The 14,361-nt window shown below is 51.7% G+C and overlaps 1 long non-coding RNA gene across 5 annotated transcripts in view; it reads right to left on the minus strand.

Annotated features, from left to right (window-relative positions):
* The window catches only part of LOC100622439, a 123,810-nt gene continuing 109,853 nt past the window's right edge, over positions 405–14,361 (minus strand). For 2 of the 5 annotated variants that reach the window (XR_002335659.1, XR_002335660.1), the window contains exons 3-5: positions 13,033–13,066; positions 12,186–12,323; positions 405–11,552 (exon numbers count right to left, since the gene is read on the minus strand). This is a non-coding gene — a long non-coding RNA (uncharacterized LOC100622439). Of the gene's footprint in view, positions 11,553–12,185; positions 12,324–13,032; positions 13,067–13,673; positions 14,114–14,361 lie in introns of those variants that run through there. The other 3 variants (XR_002335662.1, XR_002335661.1, XR_002335658.1) reach the window with 3 other exon arrangements.

Here is a 14,361-nt window from a genome sequence, read left to right on the forward strand (position 1 = left end):
AAGGAGACCTCGACCGTCCCTTCCTTCCAGGAAGACAGCAAACCAGGTGTCCCAGAAGCCCGGCCAGCTGCTCCCCTCAACCTGGAAGCATGTCCTAGGGGTGCTTCTCATAAGCGCGGAAGCCATTGACATGCAGTTCTGAAAGCAGCCTGCTCCTTCCACGAAAAGCCACACGTGGGTTTGGTGCTCTCCCCAAGCTCAGCCCAGTGGGTGGAACAGACCCAGGGCTTGTGGTCTGAGTCTGGGGGAGACCTTGTGCTTTGCTGCAGCCTGGATCCTCCAGGTGGTGGCCGGGAACGCAGCGTCTCCTTCCCCCATCCCCTCGCCCTGTGGTCTCCAACGCTGCCTCTCCCCTTTGACGCGGAGAAAATAACCCCTTCTGGGGAAGCGCTGATTCTATCATCTTCAGAGAACTTGACTAATCTCATGCCATTTTTTTTTTTTTTGGGACCTGCTCAGACTTTTGCCCCGAAGGCCCCCTTGTCAGATTGGTAAGGGGGGTGACGTTGGTCGCTTTCTCCTGGAAATGAGTGTTGGAGCGGCTCCCGCCACAAGGCAAAAGCCTGGAGGCGGGTTGGAGGAAGGCTGGCTGAGACGTGGACCTGAAGATTCAGACAGTAAGAGGACTCCTCCTCCAGGAACCGGGGCCAGTTTGGGTGGAAGAGAGCAAGCAGGGAGTAGCCGAAAGGAGAAATTGGAGTCCAGGGACCTAGCTCTGGCCGCGGGCCTCCCTTCTGTGGGATGAGTGTGCGTTTGGTCTGGGTCTCCTCTACTTTCAGGCTGCTTTCCAACTGCCCAGCACAGCCAGGGCCTTGGGGGAGACAAAGGGTTCCTCCAAACAGTGGCAGGACACTGCCAGGCTTCTTGGGAATTCCGCTTAAAGTCCCCCAGAGAAGGCCCCGCTCGTCTTAGACTGAGGAACCTCCTTCAAGGGCTTTTCCAGGCTGAGGAATGTGTGATTCTGCCTTTCTGTGAGCTAACGGAACTTCCTCTTAGTAAGGAGGGAGGGGAAATGGGCCAACATCGACTGAAGAGGAAATTCTATTGAACTGTGTTTTCCCAAGTTTGTAAATAGCTATAGTCAAAGAGTCTGCCTGGTCTTCCCCCAGAGATCTCTATCCCACCCACCCCACCCCACTCCCAAAGGCACATGGTCACAGAACACACACGACCCCCTGAAACAGTCCCACCCATTGCACTGAATGGAGCCCACAGGACAGTGCAGAGGGAGGGTCTCTGAGCCCCAAATGCACATGGCAGAGATGCACATGGCTGTTGCCCTGCCCACCTGGGCACACTGGTAACCCTGTGAGGTAGTTCAAGCAGTTAGGGTTGATTTCATCAAACCCCAATCTAGAGGACACTAGGTACTGGAAGGCGTGACTCATCCATTTCCTGTAGTGCTTGTGGCTTTGGGGTTTTCTTTTAAGGCAACTCCACAAAGTTTTTATTAATCACATTATCATTTTTATTAGTGACCCACCACACCTTTCCTCACTATCAGCTTGATCTTCACCTCAGCTCCCATAAACATTGGAAAACGGTAAACACTGACAAAGAAGGGTTGGGCGAGGTGAAGTTTGTTTTCGTTTGTTAACTCTGGTCAATGCACAAGGCATGAGTCAGAAGGGACCAGGCAGAATGCAGGGAGAAGTGGTTAGAAACATTCATTGTCAGCATTTCATTTCTCCAAGAAACATATTATTGAGCATGTACTATGTGCCCAACATGGCACTCAGTCCTGGGCCCAGAATGGTGAACAAAAGGTGCACAGCTTCGAGGAGGGTGCCGTCTGATCCTGAAGATCATCACTGAGTTAATTAACAGACTAACAAATCTACTTTTATAATCAGTGGTAAGTGCCATGAAAGAAACAGACATTCCACACAAGGGATGGAGGCAAGAGGCTGAGAAATCGAACAGGAGGTAGTATTAGTCAGCTCAGGCTGCTGTAACAAAATGTCGTAGGCTGGTTGGTTTCAAAAACACCCAATGATTTCTCACTGTTCTGGAGGCTGGGACGTCCAAGGCAGTGCTGGCAGATTCGGTTCTTGGTGAAGGCTCTCTTCCTGACTTGCTGATGAGGCGAAAGACCTCACGTCGGCCCCTTCTCGGGCTCCTTACATGGTGGGATGGGACCGGGGGAGGGTTGGTAAACGAGCTCCGGTTTCTCTTCCTCTTCTTATAAGGACACTTTTTCCACTTATAAGGGCTCCACTCTCACAACCTCATCTAACCCTAATCACATCCCAAAGGTCCCACCTCCTAATACCAGCACATTAGGGGTAACATATGGGGTCAGGGGTGGGGGGACAGACACAAATATTCAGGTCATAACACAGGCATAAATGATAATCCAATCAAAATGACAATATTGAGCAGGGACAGTGGGAAGGGAGAAGAAGCTACCGATTCAAAATATTTTGAAAGGAGAAATGGCAAGACTTGATTGCAAGCTGGAGTAAGAGAACAGGAATCAGAGGTGCTAATCAAACTTGAAAGTGGATGATGGGAAAAGTGAAATATAGCCTTGGAGGGGAGACATGGGCATGGGGGAAGAGAGCTGGTGAGTTCTGGCATCAATATGACAAGTCAGCCAAGGAAAAGTTCTCCAGCAGTTGGCAAGGCAGGCCTGGCACAGAGTGACAGCTTAGAGCTAAGGATGAAGATGTAAGAGGCTTTGTGCTGTGACCCATAGCCCAAGGTGTGGAGTTGAGGACACAGGGGTAGAGAAGACCCCCCAGCTCCCAGCAGCCAACATACAGTTAGAACGCTCACCTGATGACCTATCTCGAAGAAAAGCAGGCTGCCGTTCCTTTGCTCTCAGTCATGCCTGTGCTTGGTACATGACTCACAGACTTCAACCAGGAGCCTCCCTGGTGCCATGTTGTTCCTAGGACAATTGCAGCCCATCACCAGCGTGCAGTTGATCCGTAAAGCTGGTTAGCACTGGAGTAGGCACGGAGAGTGCTGGTGAAGACTGGTACATGACACCACACCTATATACCTCTACCTGCACAGGGAAGGAGGGGCTGGTGGAGATTGAGGCCTCATCATGGCCCTGAAGAGAACAGAAACATTCTTCAGGATCCTGCTACCTAGCCACGCCAACCCTGGCAGTATTCTCTACCCTCCCCTTCCGACCTTCCCCTCTACTCATCCCCCAGGGCAGTTTCTCAACATATTACCTGCATTCAAACCACCTGGGGGTACTTGTCTTCCTAAGCTTCTCCCTGAAGCTCAGAATTTCTAAGACTAGTTCCCAGGGCCTGCTTACTAAACAAGCTAAAAGTGATCAAGTTGCAGGTGGTTCCCATATACATTAAAGTTTGAGTCACTCCTTTGGAGAATAACTTGATTTGCTGCTTGTTCTATCAAACTCCACCCTTCTCTCCCCACTGCCACTAGATGGTGTCACCCAGTCCATACCTTGAAATGCCTTCTGGATGCTGATGACTTCCAAATGCCGCAGCAGGACTTCCCCCTATAGCTCCATTTGGATGTCTAGCATGCATCTCAAAATTATAATGTCAGCAACAGAACTCGACTCCCTCCCACACTCATTCCTTCCCCAATCTTCCCCTCCTGAGTAAATGGCATCACCCTTTACCCAGTTGTGCACAGTAAAAACCAATAGTCAGCCCTTCACAACCCACAGGTAGGTCCTATCAACTCTACCTTCCAAAGAGATAGTGAATCCAACACTTGGCACCACTCCCACATGATCGTCCCAATCAAAGCCTCACTTGGACCACCGTTTATCCCCTTACTGTTCCTGTTTCTACTCCTGCTCCCTTAACCTAATCCAGCGTGATTCACACAGAGTACCTAGTCTAGTAGTACAGTAGCCCACATGATATTTATGAAATTACGACTCAGGTGATGTTATTGCCCTGCTGGAAGCCCTCCCCTTTGCTCTTGGTCCAAATGATAGATGAAATCCACATGAGCTGGTATCTGCCCACTCTCCCCCTCTCCTCGGCTTCAAGCTAATTTCCATCTCAGGGTAGTGGTCTTCATTCCCTTCTAGGTCTTCTGCATTCCCCCCTCATTTTATTCAAGTGTCTCCTCAACTGGAGCCTCCTGGGAGAAGTCTTCGCTGAGCACCCTGTAAGCATCCTCCCATCTCTAGTCCGTCCCTCCATCCCCAGCTTTTTTCTTTCAGAGCACTTATTGTTATCTGAAAGAGTATGATCTATTTATATATTTATTCGCTCATAGTCTGTCTCTCCCAGTAAAAGATCTGGGAAGGCGGAGACTTTACCTCTCTTGTTCACCCCTACATCCCCACAACCTAGAGCACAGAGTAGACAGACACTCTGTATTTGCTGAAGAAATGAATGAGCAAGTAAATAAATCAATCTACACTTAACAATGTAAGGTGATAAGTGCTGCCATAGCCTTGATTGTCCCATCCAGAAGCAAAGCCTGATTCAAGGACTTGTGGGCAGGTGGTTTATTTGGAAGGTGATCACAGGGAACAAGACTGAGATACGAGGAGAAGGAAAAGCCAAAATGAAAACACGTGGCCACGCTGGTCGTGCTGGTCCCACTGGGATGTTCCTCAGAGTATATAGAGGCCTCTTCCAACTGTCCCCTGAGCATTGACAGGAGAAGTCCTGATCCGTCAGCTCTTTAACTCCACTGGTTGAAGCTCCTCCAGAGATGTTGACCCCTCTGAACCCTCGCACTGTGTGGGACCCCCCACCCCCACTCCCAGGACAGAAGGAGCCAGGAAAGCAAGTGACGTGTGGTGGGCACTGGAGAAGAGAGCTGTCCGGCACAACATAGGTTGGAGCCCAGTCAGAACTGGCTGGAATCCGAGGTGGATCCAAGAGGACATAAGGGGTCAAAGAGGCATCAGCTGAACGTGCTGTGAGGGAGATCGCACAGGGGTCGTAGCGGGGACATTTGGTCCAGCTAGAGTGTTCAATGCACATTTGCTGGACTGAATTGAAAGGAGTAAGATTTATTAAATTATGCACACTGAGATTGAGAGACTCTCCCCAAACTTGAGATATTGTAAGATCTGGGCCCACAATTCAAACCCGGGGCAAAGAAACCATACATGTCGCAGAACAAGCACTGTGTGGCATGATGCAACAGAGTGAAGGAAGCGAGACACTCGGGGGAGGCAGTGTCTATCAGCCCACTCAGGCTGAATGGACCGGTCCATGGACAGGCTTCCAAGGCAAGGTGGTTGGTCTGGAGATGCCCCCAAGGGCAAACGGGAAGAGCCAACAGACCTAGGCAGTGGAAAGAATGCTCAAGAGGAGAACAGAACTCAGGAGACCTGCCGTCTACCCTCACCCAGCTCAATCATATCATGTCAACCCTGGGACTCAGTTTTCCCATCTGCCAAATGGAGAGAGTAATCTTCAGTCAGACTCTTCTCATGAATGCGCTGTCACTGAATGGATTATATTCAGTACTCATTTGCTATGAGCTCTCAGAGAGCAGAAACTCCTCCCGATTTCTCTCTGTAGTGTTCACACCCAACCAATGGCAAAGGTACGGCGTAGGTGCTCAGTACATTTTTTTTTTTTTTTTTTTTTGTCTTTTTGCCATTTCTTGGGCTGCTCCCGCGGCATATGGAAGTTCCCAGGCTAGGGGTCTAATCGGAGCTGAAGCCACTGGCCTACATCAGGGCCACAGCAACGCTGGATCTGAGCCGTGTCTGCAACCTACACCACAGCTCACGGCAACACCGGATCGTTAACCCACTGAGCAAGTGCAGGGATCGAACCCGCAACCTCATGGTTCCTCATCGGATTCGTTAACCACTGCGCCACGACGGGAACTCCCCTCAGTACATTTTTGATGGATAAACGGAGACATGAACGAAATGAATTTCCTCACAGGGAAAAGCATATGATCGAGGTTGAGGAAGTATACTATTCAAACATGACATGGCCCTGGTGATAACAGTAGCCTGAGGCTGAACAGATATTTGGGAGACATTAGACTGAGCCAAAAAGAAAGCAGGCTGCATGTGAATTTTATTGTATTCTCAGGCTTGTCATCTTCTTGGTTTAGGCACATTATACCGTGATTATTCCCTTCTCTGCTGTTTTCACCCTATGGCTCTTAGGTGTTGGAGGGACTAGGGGCTGCAGACTAAACAGGAAGCCTAGATCGAGGGGATGTGGTCAGGAAGCAAGGCAAAGGGCCATGGAAACTTTGAATATGCAGCCATTCACCCCTTCTGCAAGCATTCATTGAGCACCTGTCATGGGCAGGCCCTCTGGGAATACAGCCAGCAACAAGACACGATCCCTCTCTTCCTTGGCTCACCTCTGCAACACACACACCATGCTCAGAGGCGTCTCTGCCTACCTCCTCCCCTCCCCCAGCACTGTGGAACTGAAGTCACCCACACTCTGAAATAGCCTTGCAGGAGGAAGGGACCTCAGAGTCCTCAAGTCCAATGGCAGCCCAATACAAGCAAGGCACCTGGGGCCCACCAGCTACTGGGACCAGAAGAGAAGATGAGGCTTCTTCCATTTTCTACCCCTCTCCCGCCCCGTGGCTCCCTGCTCAAGTATGAGAGAACTCCTCCTAGGCTTTGGGGAGAGGGAGACAAGCCCCATGACTCTGCAGGAAAAATCCAAGAGGCGGAGTCCACCAAGGTCTCTGGCGCTGCTCCACCTGTTGTTTTGTTGGCCTGCTGCTGCTCTGGGCAGACAGAACATTCTCACTTCTGGTCCTCAAGTGTGAGAATTCACCAGGCCACCAGCTTCCTGTTTTGTACCAGATCTTCTTAAATATCACGCTTCTAGATGTTTTTGATCACTAAGCAGTTTAAAAAAATATAGCAATGAGAGTCCCATCTGCCCCCACTATGAGGTTCTAAGAACCCTGAGAGGGAGGGGCACCGTAGATGCTGGCCCCTCCATGGCCACAGCACGAAGCAAAGTCATTACCCCTTAAGGGAAGCTGCAGGAGTGCAGAGCCCCCTCCTCACCAGCCAAGCCTCTTCCTGGGTTTGGCCATCCCTTAGGTTGGCCTAGAGAAAAGTCTCTGTGTGTGCGCTTTCTGCAGATCTGTATCGGCTGATGATCAAAGGGTGGAACATGACTGAGGATGGGAAGGAAAAATCAAAATCTTTGGATCTTCAGAACGCACAGACCTGGACTCTGGAGGAGGCAACACCCAAGATTCCCTGAAGAATCCTTCAACATACTTTCCTGAGAAGTTCCTGGCTATGGCCAGAGCCTGCAAGCCACCGTAAAGAACTCAGAAAAGGTCTAAGATCTGAATTTTGCCTGAAAGAAGTACCCATCAAATAGGAGAGAGTGAGGTTAATCTCAAGAGGCACTGGATTACCTCTGGGTGCCTAGAACAGTTCCTGGCCTATTATAGAAGCTATGTGAATGAATAAGTACAAGAGAATGATCAAGAATTAAATTATGGGAGCCAGAGTATTTGTAATAAAAAAAAAATCAGAAGACAAGAAGATCCATAGATCTCCAGAAGTCTCTCTGGAGAAGTGAAAATTGAGCTGACATAAAGAAAGGGCAGAATTTGATAACCTGGAAGTTAAAGGGGATAGAAAAAAATACAAGGAGGAAAGAAGAATGGGTTAGTGGGAAACTCTGAGCTGAGGGCAGGGCATGGAGAGCCCAGGCTTCCGACAGTCTCTCCCCCACCCCGCAACCCACCCCCTCCCCGCTGCCCCGGGTGGACCAGGGGACCTGGAAAAGAGATTAGAGACCAGGGGGAGGGGCCTGCTTCCTTGGGGGCCCCGGAGCTCGGGAGCTGCTAGCTTGGGCAGAGGCTAAAAGTGATGGAGGCTTATAAAGAAAATATGATCTTGCCTGGCCTTAAGCAAATCATTTCGCCAGACTCTGAGCCTCTGTTTCCTCACCAGTGACAGCATTTGCACTGATCTGTGTTTAGCAAATGTTAGCATCCGTCTTCCTGCTCAAGAAAGGTTCAATCAGGAATGGTCCAGTCTTGGATGCTGGTCAGATTCTGCCAACATCAGAGAAAGACTGAGTAATAGGATCCTAAACCATTAGGGCCTAAAGGAACTTTCAGCTGCCACTTGCTGAGTTAGAGTTATAACTACACTTTGTACTTGCTTCTTTTGTTTACCAAATGCCTCCTAAGCACAGGGTCTTATGCTAAATACTAAGAGTAAAGGGATTAAAAAAAAACAAAAAGCAAAAAACTAAAAAAACCCCAAAAGGTAAGACTCTTTCAAGTAAGAGAGGAGTCTCGGAGAAGCAGTCCAATGCCTTGATTGCCAGATGCTGAGATAGAAGCCCAGGGTGCTGAAGTGACAGCGTAGACGTACCGCATGGCAGGACCAGTGAAGGCCAGGCCCTGTTCTACAGTTTTCAACCCTCCTCCCCTCAAGTCCTGAGTTCAGGCTGCATCTGTGAGGCCTCAGACGCTACTCAGGCTCAAGTGCAGTCAGTGGCTGGCTGTGCAACCTCTCTGGGTGGCCACCTCTACGAGCCTCTGTCTCTCCACATGTCAAATGAGACCAATAATCATCTCATGTCACAGGGCTGCTATGAGGCTCAAGGATGCAGTAATGGGCATGGAAATGCCTTGTACTCTGTAGACTGCATACGGCATCAGCAGTTCCTGCCCTTCCTCATGTCACCTGGGCATCTTCCTCTAGGACAAGGCAGCCTCCACGGCCACACTGGGTGTTTCTCCTCCACTCAGCAGGATATTATGAAGCACCTCCTATGGACTTCACTTTGAATGGTTACTAAAAACCTTTGCAGTATGCCCACTATGGCTCAGCGGTAATGAACCCAACTGGTATCCATGAAGACACGGGTTGGATCCCTGGCCTCGGTCAGTGGGTTAAGGACCCAGCGCTGCCGTGAGCTGTGGTGTAGGTCGCAGATGCAGCTAGGATCTTGTGTTGCTGTGGCTGTGGTGCAGGCCAGCAGCTGCAGCTCCAATTCAACCCCTAGCCTGGGAACTTCTGTATGCCTTGGGTGCAGCCCTAAAAAAGATAGATAGATAGATAATAGATAGATAGATAGATAGATAGATAGATAGATAGATAGATAATATATAGACAGACAGATAGATAGATAATAGATAATAAATAGATAGATAGACTGACCAACAAACCAACCCACCCATGGGATGTAACCCCCTGTCCCCAAGGGCTCATCCTGGTTGGGTGGCAGCAAGTCTAAGTCCTGAGGGAAGCCACAGGGCAGATGAGACTTGAGCCAGCCCTGGAGAGTAGATGTGGCTCGGAGGGGTTGGGGTGGGGGGTGAAGCCATCCCAGGCAGAACAGCCCTGGCAGAGATGCCAAAGAGCACCAGGGTGGCAGTGGGGCTGGGAACGGCCGGCTCAGGGAACTGCTGGCTTTCATGACCGCCTCCTGGCTCCTGGGGCCAGTGAAGTGAAGAACAGTTAAGAGGAGGGGGAGGTTCCAGGAGGTCCCCCAGCTCACCATGGTTTGGGAGCCCAGCCAGTCCCAGACCAACTAGACCTGTAGCCAGACTTCTAGGCCTATGTTCCCTCACCATTTCTGACGGAGCTGGAATCTGCCCCCCAACAACAGCCTTGGAGTCCTAGGGTAGGGCCTGGGGCCCAGGGCGAATGAAGAAAGCTGTGCTGGCCAGTCAGACAACGGAAGTCAGGAAAGCAAGGGGGAGGAAGAGGAACGAGGGGGGGACAGGGACACGTCAGAGGACCCTAAAAGAGGAAGTGGCCCAGTCTCAGTTCCGCTCCCAAGGGTAGGAAATACCCTCCATTCTCCCAGCCCCTTGGCAGCTGTCCCTGTCTCCTCACCTGAAGCCACCAAACCAGGGGCTAAGACCACCTCGACCCAGGACCCCATCCTTTCAGCTTTCCCCAAGGGCGCTGAGTTCTGAGCACTTTCAGGGCCTAGGGCAGCCCGGCCTGGGGTGTGGACCCAGGATCCATGCTGAGCAGGGCTCAAGGTAGAGTTTATGGAGGCTGGACCCCCCTGGGTTAAGAAATGGCGCTCAGCCCTCTGAACTTTGAAATCCAAGGAAGGACACCAAAGTCAGCCCATGTCCCCTCCCCTCTCCTCTCCTAACAGGTCTTCAAGGAAGGGAGGGATCTAGAGCCACTGGGAGCTCTTCCTCCACCACCACCACCCGACGACCTACTCAGGAATGGAAGGCTGGGGCCTTCCAGGTGAAGCCCCAGTTTATTAAATTTGAGTCTGGTTCTGTTGGGAGCAAGGCCCCCAGACCCTGGGGGAAAGTAAGGGGATAGGAACTGGTTAAGGCCTTTCCTTCGCTCCTTCCTTGGCAACCGGCTAGAACCCAAAGCGAGAAAGAGAGGCTAAGATGACAAAGGATAGGACATCTCTGCCCTTGGCCTATCACTGCCCCGGGCCTCTGCAGCTTGTCGGCCTTGTTACTGGGACCTCAGCAGGAAGACCCGTGGCTGGTGGTTCTTAGTGCAGTTTGCAGCAGGGGCAGGGCTCCTCTCAGGCCCTGCTCCATCGGTCGGAGACGAAGAGTTCGGAGACTAAGACCTCAGTCTCTCTGCACTGAACAGCTCTGCAGTAAGCACCCACCAAGCTGACATCCAGTTTGGGGCCCCACCTCGGGTCCAGCAGGGCACAGACCAGAGGAAGAAGTGATGACTCATGGGCAAACTCTTCTGCTGTCCACCAAGCTATACTTGGTTCTTGATTTCCCATGGACATTAACTGGCTGTTGTTTTTTTTGGGTTTTTTTTTTTTTTTTTCTTTTTTTTAGCCTAATCTAGGTTCCTCTTCCCCACTCTCACCACTTCTAGTCCACTTTCCACATCACAAGGCAGGCCTTGCCCAGGAAACGCAGAACTCTGGAGACGGAGGTCTCCACAAATGCCCACCCATCGCAAAACCTGGAAACAAGAAGGTGACTCTAGACCGTTCTCAGCCTTGCCCTGAGTTACTTGGGAGGCATAGAGGCTGGTCAGCAGCAGGGAGAACAGACCCAGGTGGGGGACAAGTGTGTGTGAGGGCACGGAGCGGGGAGGGGCCGGACTGATGAAAGTGCCACAAGTGCAGTGGGGGGCAGGGCAGAGTAAAGGCCTAAGCTCAGCCCTCGGCTCTTAGGGGAGGCTAGCTTCTGGTAGGAAGGTTAAAAAGCATCTGGAAACACCTCCCTCCCACACGACTTTGTCTGCTGAGGATATGACAGGTTTTCTGGCCCCGGTGTCAGCCCTGCAGGGGAAGTGAGAGGGGACACCCCCATGTAGAGCCCCCCTTTGGAGTCTCCAGGCCCTGCCCACATGGAGCAGAGTTGGGAGGGCTCTGCTTTCCAGGGTCCCTGGAACTCCTCCCACAGGCTCAGGGGCCTCCTGGGAATCAGCCCCTCCTCCCTGGGGAATGGCCGACTCATTTTTTCCGTAAGAAAGCCACTGTGACTCCACCAGACTTGGTCCCCAGAGGCCTGCCTCTCCTGAGGGCTCTGATGCCACAGGCTGGTGCTGTCCCCAGAGAAGACTCCTCAGTGTCCACAGGAGGGGTCCAGGCCAGGCCTTGAAAACCCAGGAGGTGAAAGCGGGGGAGCCCGCGAGGGGCAGGTGCTGAGCCGGGAGCTTCCTCCTGCAGAAAAAGAAAGGAGAACGTGACAGAGAGCAGAGGGAGGAGGCTGGGGAGGTGCTGAGTGTGGGGTCCCCAGGGGAGGAGATGAGGGTGAGAACCCGGGGTCCATGTGCGACTGCAGGAGGGAGGAAGTGTTTTGAGGGAGAAGCAGCTGTGATGTGAAGAGATGGGCTTGAGGACAGAGGAGGAAAGGTGTGGCCCAGCCGGCCTGGAAGCAGGGTGGCTCCTATGCTTCGAAAGTTCAGAAGCTCTAAAGTGATGCTTCTTGGAGAGGGTGGCCATCTGGAACCTCCATCTCAGAGCAAAGGGTTGAGATAAAAACTCTATTCTAGAAGTTTCCATCTGATTAAAAATAGCGCTTTCTCAGGAAAGAATAACAGGGCATGGATCAGGTGGATGAATGGAAAAGGAGCAACCCAGGGCTAGCAGGAGGTGGGGACAGCATGACCCTGGACCTTCGTCCCTGAGATCACCTCCTAGAGCTCAACAGCACCCACTCCCCAGAAGGTGGGGGAGAAACTGAATTAGCTCTGGGTTCCATGCAGTCCTTGGTGCTAGGCTTGGTGCCAGGACCATCTGAGGACCACACTAGGACATTGAAGTCACACACGAGCTCACTAACCTTCCACTCACCTCACTGGGGCTCCAGAAAGCTGACACTCCCCCTGCCATCAGACTAGCCTGTCGGAGAACTTCATGTAGCTGCCACCTGGACTGCTGATGTGGCCACTGATGGTGTAGGGTGGCCCCACCTCCAGATCCTTCAGGTTCCTGAGAAAGATGACCCAATCAAGTTATTGGGGCTGAGAATGCGGCCTCTTCCTGGGACCGGAGCATGGGAAGAACTTCCTGGCAGTGACTCTCTGACTCACTGACATCCCTTCCCAAATCGGAGTTACCCCATCTCTTGGGCCAGACGAGGAACAGGCCCGTGTGGCAGAGAGCAGATGAGATGCCTTGTAGCACCAGTGGACTTTCAACCCCTACTCCCTGGATCCCCGACAGTTTTCATTTGCTCTTCTCTTTTGACACCATGTTATGGCCAGGCATGATTTGTAAATCAGGCGTGTGTCCACCACCAACAGTGAAATGCTTGAAGTCAGAGGCTCCGCCAAGTAATCTTTGGACCCTTAGAAGGTAATACCATAATACCTGCCGGAACAGATCCTTACCAAATAAATGATGAGCGGATGTACAAATGAATGAGTGGGGATGGATGGAAGGTGCCTGCCCCGGGGGTTGAATGTTAAGAGGATCGTTGTCACCAAGATCTTTACATGGCCCTGTCCCTGTTCAAGTTCTCCTTCATGGAACTCTAAATGGACTCTGGCTCCTTCCTTTTCTCTCATTTGCTTAGGGGCATGCAGAGGAGACGGGGAAGGGAAGCAGAAGGTTTGAAACGAATCCGTCTTTGATTCTTTCTCAAGCATATCTAAATTCTCACCCCCATCCCACCCAGATCTGCGCTGAACATACTCACCGGATTTGGTACAAGTTGAAGACAAAGTTAGGCCCTGGAAGACAATCAGAAAAGAGAAGGTTAGGACCTCCAGGGAGAGTGGCCCATCACTCTTCTGGAAGCGCATGGTACTCCCTCACCCCTGTCTGGGAGGTGTGGGGTGGCTGTGCTGGGCCTCAGGATGCCGTGGGAGGGTCCAGGTGCCTTCAGTGTCTGTTTCCCGCCCCACAGCTATGAGGCATCTTCCCAGAGAGAACACCAGCTTTTCGAGGGTAGATCCAGCAATGAGGGACCTCTCCATCATGGACACAGATTACCCTGGAAAGGAGGCAATCCCAGCTTGGGGCCCCAAAGAAGCAGACTTTGGCTTGACTTCTGGCTCTGCCACTTTCCAACCCTGTGACTTTATTTATTTATTTATTATTATTATTATTATTATTTTTGTCTTTTTGCTATTTCTTTGGGCCGCTCCCACGGCATATGGAGGTTCCCAGGCTAGGGGTCGAATCGGAGCTGTAGCCACTGGCCTCCGCCAGAGCCACAGCAACGCGGGATCCGAGCCACGTCTGCAATCTACACCCCAGCTCACGGCAACGCCGGATCCTTAACCCAATGAGCAAGGGCAGGGACCAAACCCACAACCTCATGGTTCCTACTTGGATTCGTTAACCACTGCACCACGACGGGAATTCCCCAACCCTGTGACTTTAGCCTCATATCCTCATCTATTAAAAAATAGAGATGAAGGAGTTCCCACAGTGGCGCAACGGGATTGGCAGTGTCGCTGGAGCATTGGGACACAGGTTCAATCCCTGGCCCAAAAGAGGAGGATAAGAGTCGCACCTGCGGCTTGGATCTGATCCCAGGCCCGGGATCTGATCCACATGGCCGCCAAAAAAGAAAAAAAGAAAAAGAAAAAAATGGAGACTAAGAATTTCATCCCTGCCTGGAAATTTTTTGAAAAATCATATTAGGCAAACGTGCAATGGCACAGAGTAGGTGCTCAACAAACATCTGTGGAAGCTGGTGAAGTTAATTGCAGATCCAGGAAATGTTCTCTGCCTCTCGGCCCTCCAGCACGCCCTCCCGGCTCTCCCAGGTCCTGTGGGAAGTGCAGATGTGGGCCAGAGTCAGGAGTGCCACAGCGCATTCCAGAAGACACCCAGAGGGGCTGAAGCAGCAGCAAGCTTAGGGGAGGGCCCCACGACCCCAGGCAGGGGAAGGGAGGCACCAGGAGCCAGAGGATGGACACCAGGAGCTTGGCCCGGTCTAGCCCATCGCCCTTTGCCTTGAGGCCCACATAGGCCCAGGGGGGTGGATTTCTCTGAGCTATGAGGAAGAGGAACCTGA

Source organism: Sus scrofa, chromosome 9, assembly GCF_000003025.6.
Source record: "Sus scrofa isolate TJ Tabasco breed Duroc chromosome 9, Sscrofa11.1, whole genome shotgun sequence".
NCBI lineage: Eukaryota > Metazoa > Chordata > Mammalia > Artiodactyla > Suidae > Sus > Sus scrofa.